At 43.9% G+C, this 14,608-nt stretch overlaps 1 long non-coding RNA gene across 2 annotated transcripts in view; it reads right to left on the reverse strand.

Annotated features, from left to right (window-relative positions):
• Positions 1-14,608, reverse strand: part of LOC309840286 — an 83,939-nt gene that overhangs the window by 47,683 nt on the left and 21,648 nt on the right. The gene's annotated exons all lie outside the window — the stretch shown is intronic.

A 14,608-nucleotide genomic window follows, 5' to 3' on the forward strand; every position in this document is an offset into this window, starting at 1 on the left:
GGGAGAGGAGACTGGGTATGACCGTGAATGAGGAATTTTTGTGGTGATGAAGTAGTTATTGACTGTGGCAGTGGGTACATGAATGTACACTGTTGGGTCCCCCAATAATGGGTCCGTGATTAAAGGAGCGAGACTGATACAAAGCGAAGGTGAAGCAAAGCTTTATTTTGCGCCAAGCATTGAGAATCAAACCGACTGGCCGGGGCCACATCTCTTAGAGAGAGTGCGACCCCTCCCTGCCTCACAGACTAACTTTTATAGAGCAACCATGTGGTTGGGCCTGGCCACACACAGGTGGCGAATGAGATTGTAACACACAGAGAAAGCTGCAAAGTCATGCTAGGTCACACATAAGTGACCAACTGAATTACAATTTACCCTATAATAGACATTTGAACTAGCCTATCACCTTGCTCAGAATTGGTGCCCAAAAGGCAGGGGTGGGGGGGCGGGGGGGGAGGGGACACTCCTTGGTAGCTAGGGAGATAGTATGCCTGCTCTACTGATTGGATGTCTCCACCTGACCCAACTCATCCTTGCATTGGGCTGCTATCTCCACCTGACCTGACCCACCCTTGTATTTGGGCTTTGTACAAAGCCCAAAACCTGGGACTGGTTTCTCCGACTTGTTTTTAAATAAGTTCCCCTGGCGGGGGCCAGGGTCAATTTAAGTTTTACTGCATAAACAACAAAATGGCTGTTCAACCGAGGTGGGGCTGCTCTGGCTAAATAGGCCCTTACATACACATGTGATAAAATTGCATAGAATGTGCACACATGCACACACACACACACACACACACACACACACAAATAATGTGTATAAAATTGGTGAAATCTGTAGAAGTTCTGTGAATTGTACCAATATCAGTTTCCTTGTTCTGATACTGTGCTATCCTTGTTAGCTGTTGTCACTATCACTGGGGAACGCTGGGAGAAGGGTACATAGGATCTGTCTCTACTACGTCTACAACTTCCTATGAATTTATAATTACTTCAATATGAGAAAACTTTTAAAATACTACATTTTTGCCACTGGTCTTGCTCTCCTTTCTTCAAAATCTTTACAGAAGATGCCAAGAAGTAGCCAGTTGGGGTGATTTATTTTTCTACTATCTATTCTCCATGACTTAATGGCAAGGACCCAGACTTGAAATATATACAAAGCCACCTAGCAGAGGAAGAAGGTGAAAAAAATCAAAAATATGGGCCAGGGCCGGAAAGTATTATGTGCAGTCATTACTGAAAGAGATGCCTTTCTCAAGGCGTTTATTTTTTTAATGACCTTAGATTAACAGGAGTCAGGGCAGCAAGCCGGTTTTAAAGGTGTTTGCAAATGAATGGGCAGGAGGGGAGACCTTGGAGGCAAAAAAGAAGAGTGAAGAGATTTAGGAGAGAAGAATTCCCTCAAAAGACAAGGTGAGTGGAGGAGACTGTAAATTCAAAAATAAAAATGATCCAGAGAGCCAGCACTTGATAAAATTATGAGCATTTTTACTTCTTACCCACTAGCCAGAGCTAGTCTTTGTTGTGGTTTCCATGAACCTCTGAATTGCATGAGAGAGGTGAGAGAGAGCTCAGTAGAATCCAGAATTACTTGACAATGGGTATTTACCAAATAAATCTTAAAGGGAAAATATCCTGTTTCAGCAATGTTAATTGCTGCCTCATTGTCTTGTCTTTTGTTACCAAGTGAGCAAAATGCAAATTGTTTGTTCATAATTGTTCTATGGTTCTGTGGTGTTCTATCAATATTTGCAGCATCTACAAAGGGATAATTGGATACAGACAAAAGTAAAGAAAACTCAGACTTCCAAAACTCAGACTTTTGCAACAGACAGACTAGGTTAGAATTTCAGCCCCACTACTCACCAGTACAAAGACTCAACATCCCTAAACCTCAGCCTTTTCAGAGGAGACAGTAACACCTTCCAGGACTACTATGAGGATTAGAGATGATGTGGAGAAGCTTCTAGCACAGTGTGTGGCACACTGTTGGCATGTTAGTCATTGGTAAATGTTCGATTATTATGTTATTATTAGTAGTAATGATTCTTCGAATTACACTATTCACTATAAAGTGTCATTTTGCACACGTTGCATCTTTCTTGAGCCAATCCAAAGAAGACTAGTTACTGATGAATCACAAAGGCCTCTGTATGAAGCAGTCTTAACCTTATAAGGCTGTCTCCTGGGAGGGATCCCAAGGATAGAGTTACAGGGAGGTCATAGGTTTATTTCCCCAAATTATAAACCTTACATAATAGTGCTCTGTACTAATATAGTAGAAAGCATACACTGTAGATCTTTTTTTTTCTCTTCCAGAAACCCAAATAACATATCCATAACATAATCATAAAATAATTAACAGATTGACCCGGAAAACCTCAGGAAGTCAAAGCCAAAATTATATACATTTTTGTCCCTCAGAAAGAAACCCAGGTTTTTCTACCTCTTGACAATGATTCTTTGCTTGACCAAACTTAAGCCAGGCTCCTGAAGCTTTTCTTAGGCCCAATGGCACACTTACTTACAAAATCCACTTTCAGCAAGAACCCTGCTAAGTCAGTGTGCCAAGGATCCCCCATGCTCCACATCTGATCCTCTGAACCTCTACTCAGGTTCCTCAGCCTCCACATTCTCTGGGTGATGTCTGGTCACCTTGGCCTGTCTGCAGCAAGAATCCTGTTAGGTCAGTTTAGCTGGACCCCCCTTAACCCCCCAGTGCTTCCTCTAATGTCCACCCACTCACTCCTGCTCTGTTCCTTGGCAATAAATTCCCACTTGCCCATGCTATAGTCAGAATTGACTGCAAATCTTTGAGGTGGAAATGAATAAATTCGCCAAAAGAAGTAATTATGGTTGTTCTCCCACCGCCAAGTTCAATGTTACACTTCTAGGCACTCATCTTGCAGTCATGAAGGGTCCACTTGTTGTAACTGAACCCTAAGTGACTCCCTGTGAGATTCTTTCTTATTAAGACTTCTTCGATTCCCCTGTGGTTCAGAACCCAATGAATTCTGGAATATTTGGCCGTCCTGAATCACCTGTCATGTTCCAATGACAATGGAAACATTTTCTATTACAACCTTAAAAGGAGAACAGCAGGGTATGTTTGGAAAGAACAAGTTCTCAGGGAAAGCCAAAGAAATCAAATTATCTGGGAAGATTTAATTTTCATAAAAATATTACCTTTACCCCAAGTTCTCTCTGAGGTCTGCTCTATGAATGAACTAAGTCTCTGGAAGAAAAGTTCAGTGGACAACAGAAAAGCATGTTATTTTTAAGAATTAAAGGAAGAAATCATGACTCCAGCTCTTCTCATAATCCTAATTAGTGATTGCTTAGACCCATAAAACTTTACAATGGGAGAGAGACCTCAGAGATTATAAAATCCACTCCCATAGTTTTCCTGATGATGTAACTACAGCCTGGAGGTGTTGCTGGCCTTTCTCAGGGTCACATAGATCCTTAGCACTGAGCTGAAGATGAAAACCCAGGACACCTCATCTGTGGGCCAGGCTCTTTATACTACCATAGCAGCCACTTTAGGTCACTATATGAGTCAGGGCTCTCCAGAGAAACAGAGCCAATAAGGACATAACCAGGTAGAAAGAGGTTTAGTGTGAGGATTGGCTCACATGATTATGGAGACTAAGGAGACCAATGATCTATGGTCTGCAAGCTGGAGCCTCAGGAAAGCTGGTGGTGTCCTTCCAGCCCAAATCCGAAGTCCTAAGAACCAGGATAACCAATGGTATAAGTCACAGTCCATGTCTAAAGGACCCCAAATCAGAACACCGAGGTACAAAAGAAGAAGATGGCAGAAGGCAGAAGAAGATGGATGTCTCAGCTCAAGCAGAGAGATTTGTCCTTCCTCCATCCTTTTTGTTCTGTTCAGGCCCTCAACAGATGGGATAACGCCCAGGCTCATTGATGAGGGTGATCTTTACTCAGTCTACTGATTCAAATGCAAATTTCTTCCAGAAACAACCTCATAGGCATACCCAGAAATAATGTTCTATCAGCTATCTAATATCCCTTAGCCTATTCGAGCTGACATAAAATTAACCATCGCAGTTATTGTGTATTTTCAAATATGTCTTCTATCTCCTCTTATGTGTTCAATAAGAACCTCAAACAAAGGGGGCTTTGTTGGTGGTGTTTATTACATTCCAGAGCCTAGACTAGTTCCTGACACCTCGTGGACAATCTGTATTCCCTACAGAAATCACAGGGAGTATTAGGCCTACTCCCACAGCTGTGTCTATCTATTCTAGGCCTGTAGATCACGTTCAGGCAATCTTATAGTTCATTGCAACCATGGAGGATGAAAGATGGCCACAAATTCTTAGATAATACTCCAGTTGGGTGGTAGGTCTAAGTCCCCTTGCTCAAGAATCTAGATAAGCTCTGTAACTGCTTTGACCAATATAATACGGTGAAAGTGAAACAGGGCCCATTTCCAGGGCCAGTTTTGAGAAACTAGAAACTTCTGTTTGAGCTCTTTCTCTCCAGGGGCCCTGAGCCACCATGGGATGTCTGAGCTGTTGTGGTGGAAAAGCCATGTGTATGTGCTGCAGTTAAGAGACCCCACTGAGCCCTGCTTCAGGGGCTCCCTGCCAAGGCACCAGACAAGTGGGTGGAGCTGTCTTGGAGCCTCTAGACTAGACCAGCCACCAGCTGAGTACCACCCAGTGACCACAGTTGATGCCATATGGATCAGAATAATTGCTCAGCCGACACTGCCTGGATTCCTAACTCACAAAGCCAGGAAAGAGAGTAATTGGAATAATTGCTGGTTTAAGCTCTAAGTTTTGGACTGGTCTGTCATGCAGTAATAGATAACCAGAATAGGCTCCCACCAAAACCCCTTTCTGTGCCCTCATGGAGGGTCTCAATAAAGAATATGTTTGGCTGCAAATAAAAGAAAACCCTGTTTAGTGGCTTGAAGAGATAACAGAAGTCCAGAGCCAGGTGTCCTGGAATGGGACAACTTCTCCAGGCTACCCTTGTGGGCTGGGCTCTACCTTCCTGCTTCCTCCAGGATGACTATAATCTCTCCAACCACTGCAGCAGCACTGAAGACAGTAAAAAGAGGTAAGGGCAGAGCAATGAGAGGACAAAGGCCTAGGAGACTGCCAGGCAAATCTGCTTCTTCCCCAAAGCTTTTATGGAGGTTTCATTCAGTAACTTTCCTGTGCATTTCTTTGGCAACATTTGGATCACAGGGGGGTACTCCAGCCATCAAAGGAGTCTGAGAAGGTTTTAGCACAGCACATTGTTGCCCTCATCATAACCAGAGTTAGCAGAGAGAATGGGTAGTAGAGAAGCAGTGAGCATATTTCCCAAGAATTCTTTTTGTCCTGGAGCCTCAAGCAGGGAAGAAGCTGCCTGTTGTTACAGGTCCTGAATTCCTAGAGAGAAATGGCTTAGAGCACAAGTCTTTTCAGAAAGGTAGGTGATGGAAGCTGAACTTTCAGAGCAAGTTCACTTGTTTCTGCTTAAATTCATTTAAACGTTTATCAGGATGGCTTAGGGAAGCCTGTGATTTCTTTTAGTCTGGGAGCGACTCCCCTCCCCCACTGAGCACCCTTGAAACTGACCCTATCTTCTCAGGCAATGAAGCACCAGCCTCCTCAGCTACTCTGGGGAATGGTTTGAAATTTGCTCTTCACAAAATATAAAAGGCCTTAATAACTGGGTCAACCCATACCAATCATTTCTGTACATCTTTGCATGACAAATGCACAAAGATGCAAATTCGCTTTCAGCGGCACCCATATACACAAAAACTCATTACAAAAAAATGGAGGCTTGTCATGTTTGGAACAAGAATTAAAAAAAAAAAAAAAAAAAAACCAAGCTCATCTGAAATCCAAATACCTCACAAGCACTTGAACGTGTAACATGGCCTAAATGTTAATGAAGCAATTCGGCTCACTCAGCAGGATGAGCAACAAAAGAAAGTCTTTTCAAGACACAGCTGTCAACAATTACACTTGGTGGGGTGGAGCTGGCTGATATTCAGCATCTTAAAACTCATGGAAATGTGGAGCCTATTTGACCAAAACCATTCCAGACTCCAGGGAAGACAGTAAACCCTTATTTATTTGGCAGGCCCGAGCATAGGATATTCTGGGGAGCTGGGCATCCCCACCCAGCTCAGACATAAATGACAGATTTTTGGAAAGACTCAGAACGATACAGAAAGCACTTATGAATGATAGAGGCTCCAACCTACCCTTCCTTTGAGGTGGTGATTCAGATGGCATTTCGGGATCTGGCAAGGCCTCGGTTTTATATTTCAGAATTTAAAAAAAAAATTGGAACTGATCATTTTTATAAACTGAAATTCGCTTTACAGTATTGGGGTTACTTACAAGAGAAAGCCCCCATTGTGGCTGGGAGTGCTCCTTTGAGAACTACTGCCCTTACCCCAACAGACTCACACACACGGGCACCTAGTGAATGCATTTGTACCACAGATAATTGGGTTGAGAGTAAGCTCTGACCAAAGGAAGATACTCAGATTCTCTTTCCTGGCAACTGGGAAGTCAGAATTTAGGGAAAGTCCTGCAGCCTCTACCAGTTGCCTTGAGCCAAGGGTTTGGAGAATTTGGGACCTAAGGAGTAGCCGTGTTCTGCCTTGTGCATAGGGATACAAAGTGCCAGAGTGGGGGAAAAAAAGTAGGAGGTACTTGTGCTGAATGAAGAAAGACTAGAAACCATGTAGCCCCAGAAGGAGACCCCACACCCCCCAGAGTGGTGGCCTGGGTTCCTAATAGCTGCAGTTCCTTGCCCCCCGCTTCCCCGAGGCCTGACTGAACAGCTTCCCTTCCACTTCCTCCCCTCTCTCCTTCCATTTTGTGGCAGGTCTTTCTGCCACATTGGTCTAAGACTTACTATTTGTTTAACTGTGAAAGATTTCTAACGTCCACAAAAGAAAGCATAATTAAAACCAAAAACACACATATTCCCATCACCCAGATTTAACAATTGTCAAGATTTTGCTGCATTTATTGCATTTTTTTTCTTTTCTGAAGTATTTTAAAACAGATCTCAAACGTCACGTTATTTCACCCCCACCTACTTTAGTGTGTTTCCCAGAAATATATGTAATTCCAAGACTTTTGTGCTGTGAAATCAGAGGACGGATAGTGAAGGATGGAGTTGAGCAAAACTGAGGAGTGGGGAGAACCGTGGGGAAGGGTAGCGGGGGGAGGAAAGTGGGCGAGGGGTGGGCAGAGGAGGTGGAAAGGACTTGTCAAAAGCAGTGTCCTAGAGAGCTGCTGGGCTGGGGCTCAGGAAGAGGGTGTGGGTGAGCTAGCTGAGAGGCTGGGGGAGACTCTGAGGTTTATTAAAACGAAGAGACAAGGGGGTCCTAGAAAGCTCATAAAGGATTGTATTTGATTACCCTTACATTCCTTCAAAAAACTTGAAGACTGAATTTTAAAAAGCTAATTTTTAAATATTTAAATATTAAAAATATGACTCTATTCTCAGTGTGAATCATGTGTGACTTGGCTCCACTGAGGTACATTAAGTGTGTTGGGAGAAATGGAACACATGAATTTCCCTCAATACTGTAGGCATCTTTTAAGAGTGTTTTTCTTAAGATTCGCTCACAATGGGCCAGGCACTGCTTTCAGTACTTCACGTGAACTGGTTTAAATTCACAGTAACTCTATGAGGTAGGGGCTATGGCTATTGTTATCTTCATATTACAGATGAGGATATCATGGCTGAGAGACGTTTAAATGTCTTGTCCAATGTCACAGGTTGTGGGGCAGAACCAGGTTATCGAACCCTGGTGTATTCTTTCCAAAGCGAGGCTCTCAACCGCTCCTCCACACTAAGGATTAGGAGACTGTGAGCCTCCAGTCGTGGGTGGGATGCCCATCTGATAGGCACAGAACATTCCATGACTCTGTGCTGTCAGAAATGCCACCACTACCAGTGCGCTCTCCTTTCTCTGGGTCCCTGCGGGTCCTGTGGGGTTTCTGTGTTTATAAATTCCTGTAAGAACAAACTCCCCCTGAGAAGGCAGAACCAGTGAGGTGAAGTCACTGCTCATGAACATCTGATGAGCTGGAAAGGAATAGTCTTAGTCTGTTCGGGTTGCCACAACAAATTACCATACACTGGATGGCTTATAAACAACATAAATTTATTTCTTATGATTCTGGGGGCTGAAAGTCTGAGATCAGGGTGCCAGCACAGTTGGGTTCTGGTGAGAGCCCGGTTTTGGGTTGCAGACCGTCTACTTCTTGCTGTATCCACACATGCAGGAGAGAGAGCAGGCTAGCTCTGGGGGGCCTCTTAAATAAGGGCATGACTTCTCTCGATGAGGGCTCCAACCCCAGGTCTAAGTACCTCTCAAAGGCCCCACTTCTCAGCACCATCATATTGTGGATTACGATTTCAACATACGAATTTTAGGGGGACACGGTCTACAGCAGGAATGAAGTGATTAGGAGGAGGAACTCTGGATTCAGGGGACCCTGGTCTCAAGTCCTGTGTCTCCCCTTTCTAGGTCTGGGACCTTGGGCAAATTGCTTAATTTCTCCAGACCTCAATCTTCTCAAAGCAGTAATTACATGATTACAAAGAGTAGAGAAAGCAGAGGATAGGGAAGAAGGACATGGTTTATAAACCCTAAGAGGGGAAATAACATGGAAAGGCAACCATGTCAAAAATAAGGTTCACATGTTGGGCTGGTGATGTTGGCCTTTTGTTCTGCCTATTTCAAAGCCTTCAGTCTAGGTCAGAGTTTCTAAAGAGTGTCCCTGACATTGACGCCTCCTCTTTGAACTAGACTTTGTGGGTGGATGGTACCTGTTGACTAGCAGAGGTGTGGCCTAGTGGGCTCATGCATGGAGCCAGAACCATCTACTAACAAAACATCTTACTGCCCACTAAGAATTGTCAAGAATTCACACTGCCCTGCTCCTCGTGATCCAACATTGTAAAACACCGCCAGGCCTTCTGCACTGCACACAGAGTGACCAACCACTAAGGAAGGGTTCTGGGTGCCAACTGGAACCACCCAGAGCAAACTGGCATAAACTGGCCATCCTACCCACACAGCTCCAGGGCCGGGGCTCCTCATGAAGGCACCTGTGTGAATGATGCCCCCTTGCGTGAGGCACAGTGTGTGTTAACTACACACCAGTCCCCAAAGAGGTTATTTAAAAAAACCTTTCAGGTTACATTATTATGGACAGTTTGTACTCTCAATGGTTAACTCCAAGTACCTCCAGAAATGAGAAGAGGGTGAAGAAGTAAATAAAGTTATTTGGGATCTACTTGGAGAAAAGGTCAACCTTTTTTGGCTCTAAAAATAAATAATAAAATGACCTGGTCTCCAATTGAACCATGAGACCAATTTTTCTCCCAAACCATTTATTCTCTCAACATTTTCGCACATATGGAAAAGGAAAATGGGACAAAACAACTATACACACTCCACTTAGTTTTTTTTTTTTTTTTTTAAGAATTATGTATTTATTTATTTGACACAGAAATCACAAGTAGGCAGAGAGGCAGGCAGGGGCAGGGGGAAGCAGGCTCCCTCTGAGCAGAGAGCTTGATCAGGGCTCCATCCCACCATCCTGGGACCATGACCTATGCCATCCGGGTGCCCACACTCCACCTAGTTTTTAACAATTGTTAGCATATTCCATATTTGCGCGTTCATCCCCACCCCCCTCTTTCTATATAGACAGATATGTAGTGTGTGTGTATGTGTGCTACATATCCTCCTAAATATCCTTCAACACACAGGACAGGCCCCACAACATAACATTACCTAGTCCAAAGTGTCAGTAGTGTGGAGGTTGAGAAACTTTGCTTTATATGAATCTGTCCAGAGTCCAGTAGAACCATTATATTTTAAGGTCAGAACACATTCTAGAATGCAATTCTTTGCTACTCATTTTCATGACTGTTACACTCCTGCTTCATATCAAGCCTTATGTTGAATAACCTTCCTCTATAAGGAATGGTCTGATCACCTTCTTCCTCATCTTATACATAGGCCATTATTCTTTGGACCCAAGTGAATCCTTCATTTTTAAAAATTCCATTCCATTTAAAAATTTCCATTCCAATGGAAAAATTCCATTCCAATTAAAAAATTGCTTATTTCATTCAGTGGGAACTGTTTTTCCCCAAAGGATAGAAGTTGTCCTCCTTGCTTTGAATAAACTATAAATAACTAGGTAAACAACTCTATGTTACTATTGTTAAAATTATTGGTAGAAAATCATTGACCAGAAAAGGGCCAAGGTTGGGTGTTTGGTGTTTGGTTGGGTGTTTGGTGGCACATCAAAAATAATGAGTTGGACACAGAAATTAATCACTACATTGTATGTGCTATGATGTTCAAACAGAAATGACTTAGGAAAACTGTCATCCAAATGGTCACACCTCACTGGGGATGATATCTGCTATGGACTACATTGTAACCCCCCCACCCCGTGCCTCCATTCATAAGCTGAAGTCCTAACCCCCAATTTGATGATATTCGAAGATGAAGCCTTTGGAAGGTGCTATGGTCTGAATGTCTGTGTCCTCCAACTTCATATGTTGAAATCCTAACCCCCAAGGTAATAGTGTTAGGAGGTAGAGCCTTTGGGAGGCATTAGGTGACAAGGGCAGAGCCCTCATAAATGGGATCTGTGTCCTTATAGAAGAGGTCTGACGGTGTTCCTTGCTCCTTCCACCATGTGAGGACATAAGAAGAAGTGGGACATCTGTAGCCCAAGAAAGGGCCTTCACCACAACCTGACCATGCTGGCACCGTGATCTTGGCCTTCCAGCATCTAGAACTGTGAGAAATTTCTGTTATTTATAAGCTACTCAGTTTATGGCATTTTTGTTATAGCAGCTGGAACATGCTAGTATGGGAAGTAAATAGGTTTAGATGAGCTCTTGAGGGTAGGGTCCTCATGAAAGGATTAATGCCTTTATAAGAAGAGACCAGAATGTCTTGCACTCTGCCACCCCTTCCCTCATCCCCCTGCTCTGTGAGGATATGAATAAGATGTTGGCCAGGAAGAGGGTCCTCACCAAGAACCAAATCTGCCAGTACCTTGATCCTGGACTTCACAGCCTCCAGAACTATGACAAATAAATGTCTATTATTTAAGTCACCCCATGTATAGTACTGTGTTACAGCAGCCGAGCTAAGACACCATCCTTGACGCTCTGGAAATATTTTACTATTTTTATGCCATTTGTAATCTGATAACCCCATCAAAAGGTACAACCCAAGATTTCTTCACAAGGCATTTCCCACTGCTCTGAATTTTAGGAAAGGTTCTCTCTTTGCTGGAGCTGCTTTGCCTGTGTGTTTTTATCTTATAAACATAACTATTAATTATAAGACACACCATTATTTAAGTTACTAAGAGATAAAAAGCCCAATGTCATAATGGTAAGAGATATACAAGGCACGTCTAGTTTTAAAGATGCTGAAATGTAAGAAATGTATGCTTTGTAACTGAGGACCATATGGCCCTGAGTGTAAGGTGTGACTCTAAGAAGAGAGGAAAGAATCAAGCATTTCTGGACCATGGTACTGGTCCTAAAGCTGAAAGTTTCTGTCTTACTCCGGATTCCTTTTTTCAAGGTCCACATTTAGAAAGTAGCTCTTTCCTCAGTGGGGCTGAACGGAGTGGAGAGCCATTTGCTCTCCCCATCTGCTAGGGAAAAGATTGTTGCTCAGCAATGAAAGTCCTGCCCGATGGGGTGTCAGTAAGGTGCTCTTTTTTGCTGTCTGAGCAAAAAGATGTGATGAAATCGGTCTTCATTGAACCAGGGAATTTTGCAAAATAGGGCCCTTCTCACTCCTGGCTTGAAGCAGAAATGTTCCCTTGTAGGTAGACTACAGAAGAACAGTTCTGGAAATCCAAGAAAGGAGAGGATTCATGGTGAATGGGAACCAGCACAGGACTCCGATATATTGCTTACTTTCCAAAACAAGTCCACGCCAGAGCCGAGAGCGGACATAGCATTCATCCCCAGATTATTGGGGGAAGGCAGGCACTCACAATAAAAGCCAGCATCTAGATGCACAGGACAACAGAGGCTCTCCGCGCTTGTGGCGAGAGCACATCCCGACACTGGATTCTCTCTGGTGGTACTGGAGAAGCAGTAACACCTCGTTAAAAACAGCGCACTAAGAAAAACAAGGAAGAGGCTGCAGAATATGCTAAACTTTTGGCCAAGAGAATGAAGGAGGCCAAAGAAAAACGCCAGGAACAGATTGCCAAGAGACGGAGGCTGTCCTCTCTGAGAGCTTCTACCTCTAAGTCTGAGTCCAGTCAAAAATGAGATTTTCTAAGAGTGACAAATAAATAAGATCAGACATTAAAAAAAAAAAAAAAAAAAAAAAAAAAACCAACTCATGATTCTGAGGCTGTGAGGCACCGAGGGAACCTGCCTGCTTGCTGAAGAGCTTTTCTATTCTCAGTCTCGCTGCCAAGGCCCTGGGCAGCTGGGAGTCCCAGGAGGAAAGCCTCCCCACCGTGACTGGGTTGGAGTGCTGGGCTCTGAGGCTGGAAGTCTGTGATTTGTGAACATTTCTCCTTCCGAGTTTCTCACAGAAGGATCTGACTGGTGCTATTTTCCAGGGTCCAGACTGGACCCAAGGACCTTCCTTCTGCACGTTCAGGCTTGTCTGGTGGGGTGGGGAAGGCCCCCCAGCCTGCCTGTGGCAAGTGGGGCAGTCAGAGTTCCCAGGTGATGGTGCTCTCTTGGGGTACCTTTTGCTTTTTGGCTGGGAAGCATGCTACACCTCCTCACGGCCCCCTTTGCGGCAGCAGAAATGGGCATCAGCGTTCCCTGTAAACCAAGCCAGGCATCTTGTTAACTAGCCGGAGTGACCTTGTCACCAACAACATTTGCAGTCGTGGGCAAGTGGCTCCATTTGCTTCCTGTGCTTCCAGAACACTGGCACACCCTGCTGGGTCTCACAGCTTGGCCTCCACACGCTTCTCTGCTGGGAAGCTGTGCGCAGAGCAAGGCAGGGGTTGGGGAGGGCACTCTGCAGTGGTTTTATTCTTGGTCATCACCACTGGAAGGTTTTTGTATTTTTAATTTCAATATTGTCATCTTGCCAAACAAACAAATCCCCTGTACCAGAAGCATTTGAAATGTTTAACGGCATCCCTTTCTTCAGGGTGACAACCCCAAAGGCCAGTCCAACAGGACATGGGACATAAGCACCACAAAGCAGTAACAGCACTTGAATGTTACACTGATGCCCTAGCAGCGCCCTCCCCTGGGGCTCATTTTGGAAATTTATGGGGGAGTTTATGATTTCACCATGACTTGGGAAGGGGGTTCCCAACCTGTAGAGCATGGGCTCCCACCTTGAACAATAATTTTTTTAAAAAAGATTTTATTTGTCAGAGAGAGAGAGAGACCGCACAAGCAGAAGGAACAGCAGGCTCCCCAGTGAGCTGGGTGCCCAATAAGCCCAATGCAGGACTCAATCCCAGAACCCTGGGATCGTGACCTGAGCCGAAGGCAGATGCTTAACTGAGCCACCCAGGTGTCCCTCATACAAGAATTTTTCTGTATCCCGAATAAATTATAAATGTCCCGCTGGACGGTTGGGTAAATAAGAGATGTGTTCATAAGTTATATGTGTAAAAAATCTAACCTGAATTACAAGGTACTTTTTGTGAAGTTTTAATATACACTGACATTTTGGGGAACTGCCACTAGTGTACAAATGGACAGAAGATTGTACTCTGTTTTGTACAAAATTCTACCAGCGATTGTTCACTGTTTTGGAAAAATGTGGTCAGTCTGATTTGTACCTGTGACATTCTCTGTGGTTCTATACACAGGGTGCAAATATCTGGCTCTTTCATATGTCTTCTTCAGTGATTAGGACTGGGCACTCACCTATTGAAATACATGTATTATTCTCCTTTTAGAAAACCTTCCTTATACTTCTTATAATAGATTAAGACACTATACTGAAATTTTATTATGTTTTATAAACAGACTACATTATCTATGAATTTTATTTCAAGATGGAGAAGGTGAGTATTACTTTTCCAGTGTGGTATTATAAATTACCACAGATTTAGTGGTTTAAAAACACATTTATTCTCTCCAGTTTCTGTGGGCAAGGGTCCAGAGGTCCTCTGTCAGGACCCCTCACAAAGCTGAAACTGAGGGAGGTGTTTGCTAGTTGTGTCCTCATCTGGAGGGTCAACTAGGACAAGATCTGCTCCAGGTTCACTTGGTTGTTGGTAAAATTAAACTCCCCATGGTTGTAGGGCTGAGGTCCTGGTTTCCCTTGCAGGCCATGGGCCGGGACTGCCCTTAGAGTCTAGAGCTTTCTGCAAGTTCTTGCCAGGTGCTTCCTTCCACAGACCCTCCAACAGTGTGGTAGTTTGAGAGAATGTAATATTTCACTGTCTTTTAAAGATCAGGTTCACTTGAGATAATCTCCTTTATTAACTCACAGTCGATGGATTAGTGTAACCTAATCATGGGAGGGACATTCCATCCCATCACCCCCTCGGCCTGCCCACATTCTAAGGGAGGGGATTAAACAATGTGTGTACCTAGCCAGGTAGGTACT

The sequence above is a fragment of the Mustela nivalis genome (genome assembly GCF_964662115.1).
Source record: "Mustela nivalis genome assembly, chromosome: 1".
NCBI classification, from domain to species: domain Eukaryota; kingdom Metazoa; phylum Chordata; class Mammalia; order Carnivora; family Mustelidae; genus Mustela; species Mustela nivalis.